Raw genomic sequence first — 3,501 nt, 5'->3', positions numbered from 1 at the left:
ACTTTTTCAACTATGTGATATCACACCATAAGTACACATGTAAATATATTGGTTTCACATCAGTCTTTTTAGATATTTTTTTCAACTAACAATAATAACAAATTCAATATATTATTTGTACATATCACTCAAATCTAAGAAAATGGACCGAACAGAACAACAAGTCAACAACATACTCAATGAAATTTTATCTAATTTGAAGAAAATAGAATATAGGTAGACTTTTATTAGTATCTTGTAGGTAAAAAGATTGTATTTGAAATACAATAGGAAGAAAACATAAAAAAAGAAAAAGAGATGTCTAGTCATTTTTTCCTTTACCTTCGTCCCTGTTTTTCCTCCTGAATTTACTGCAAAGACAGAGCAAAAGCAAAGCTACAAAAATGGTGGACCCATACAATTATGAATCCAACGGGAAAAATATTCAAAACGTCTCTCTAACGGCAGACCAAACGACAGTTCATCATCAATAATAATGTCTCCGTCTGAGCTGTTAACTTCAACGGCTCAATTTTCCTCCTCTGCCAGCTGTAACCTTTTTTTTCCACTATAAATAAACTCCTCTTCTTCACTTCTTCATCCATCACTCACCTCACTCTTTCTTCTCTCTACTAAATTCAATTTCACAATCACAAAATCATTGAAATGGCGCAATTTAGCAGCATCGTTAAGGCTTTTGTGCTCGTTGTGGTTCTAGCTGCCGTTGCAAGTTCAGCACAGGAGGTCAGTTTAGCTCCAGCTCCGTCTCCAGATGCCGGAGCTGGATGCTCGGTGCCGGTTTCTGGTGTGTTGATCGGAACCTCTCTGCTTTTCTCGTTGTTCGCTTCATTGAGAAATTGAAACCCCAGGCTATGGATTTTTTTATTTTTTTTTTCAATTTTATGTTTGTTGTGATTGGATTTGGGGGTTTATTGTAATCGAAATGCTATTATTCGATTGATTCTTTTGTGTTTGTATATTGAGTGTTATTCATTGATATCTCAACTTTCTTTGTAATATTCGTTGAAAATTTGCAAATGAATGTGATTTTTATTAATTGCATCTCTTCATCATATTCCATACAACAATTCTCACTCAAGCTTGTGTATCGACTTGTCGCAATTACATATTTTGTGTGATATATGAGCTATTGATGTTAGCGAAACATTTACCAAAGAGTTAGGGGAGCGGTATGTATAGTTTTACAATATTTTGGTGATATGACTTTCGGACGATTTCGTTGCAAAACCTTTACGGGAATCCTCCATAGGGAATTGGTGGGGATAATACTTACACTCTCACAAATTTTTAGAGTCCATTTTGGACATTTAGGGGGTCAATTTACATTAATCTAGATTTTTTCAATTTTTCGTGTGTGTAAACTCATGAATATTCTTTGCGAAACCTTTACGAAACCCTCCGTAGGGGTAGGGATGGTACAGTCTCACAATATTTAGTGCCTATTTTAGATTTTAGAGATCAATTTACAAGAATTAGATGATTTTAACATATTTATGACGATTTATTTATGAACTCAAATTTATTCAATTTGCTCAAATGCAATTCAAATCCGTGCATTAGACACCTCCAATAGTGTCATGACCCAATATACAGTAGTGTTTTTGGCCTTTTTGTATTTTAGATTGAACAAAGATTCTATAAAGATTTTTGTTAGTATTATTTACTAATATTCTATGTTATTATACATTTGTCTATATTTGTAAATGGACCATAAAAAAGATCACTCTTCATAAACAACATGGCACACATGTGTTGTCCAAATTCAATGTTCAAAGATATTTCATCAACCATAATATAGATAGGCCAACCACCACCATGTTCTAGCATGTTACTATCCATCAACAACTCCTAATTTTTTTTCTCTCTTTTTGTCTAAATTTTTTTCTTAGTTTGAAGTATATTTGAGTGTGTATGCCTATATATATATATAATATATGTGAATCATGTTTGGAAAGCCATAAAATTTAATATATTTGTCTGACAAAATAATTTGAGTGTAATTGAGGGGAGTAATTAGTATGTTCTTCAATTATTAGGGGAAGGTAAAAATTGCTAGTAAATAAAGGGTGTGTAATTTCTGGATTATTTTATTAGTTTCTTTTCTTTTAAAAAAATATTTCTTTTAATTTCTATTATTCTATATTTTTATTTTCTCCTTTTAAGTAGTTTTTATTCTTGAAATATAATTTTATTCTTACATTATTTATCTTCACTTTTTTCTTCTCATTTTTCAAAATTTTCTTCTTGTAATTCCATGTAACTACTCTTATTTTTTAATTTATTTATTTTCTCCATTTAGTATTACTACTTTACTATTTTAGTTTTAAATCTACACCTCTTAATATTAAAAAAAAACGAAGGAAAAATTACGCGGAAAAGCAAACATATATTAGTTAATTAGCTAACATAGTTATATTTTAAATTAATTACGGCTCGCAGCTTAATTTTAGCTGTAATTACATCGTCTGTCTTCTTTTATACATATACAAATATAAATTACACAATTATATGGAAGATATACAAATACAATTAGCCAGTCTCCACTCTCTGCCCTTTCTCGCTCGCCACTCTCCTCTTTCTCCCAATCTCGCTCACCTCTCTCTTCCCTCTCCCAATCTCGCTTGCCAGATATACAAATATATGTATATATATATATATATATATATATATATATATATATATATATATATATATATATATATATATATATATATATATATATATATATATATATATATATATATATATATATATATATATATATATATATATATATATATATATATATATATATATATATATATATATATATATATATATATATATATATATATATATATATATATATATATATATATATATATATATATATATATATATATATATATATATATATATATATATATATATATATATATATATATATATATATATATATATATATATATATATATATATATATATATATATATATATATATATATATATATATATATATATATATATATATATATATATATATATATATATATATATATATATATATATATATATATATATATATATATATATATATATATATATATATATATATATATATATATATATATATATATATATATATATATATATATATATATATATATATATATATATATATATATATATATATATATATATATATATATATATATATATATATATATATATATATATATATATATATATATATATATATATATATATATATATATATATATATATATATATATATATATATATATATATATATATATATATATATATATATATATATATATATATATATATATATATATATATATATATATATATATATATATATATATATATATATATATATATATATATATATATATATATATATATATATATATATATATATATATATATATATATATATATATATATATATATATATATATATATATATATATATATATATATATATATATATATATA

Source organism: Solanum tuberosum, unplaced genomic scaffold, assembly GCF_000226075.1.
Source record: "Solanum tuberosum cultivar DM 1-3 516 R44 unplaced genomic scaffold, SolTub_3.0 scf00129, whole genome shotgun sequence".
NCBI classification, from domain to species: domain Eukaryota; kingdom Viridiplantae; phylum Streptophyta; class Magnoliopsida; order Solanales; family Solanaceae; genus Solanum; species Solanum tuberosum.
Note: the sequence above shows the minus strand (reverse complement) of the source record.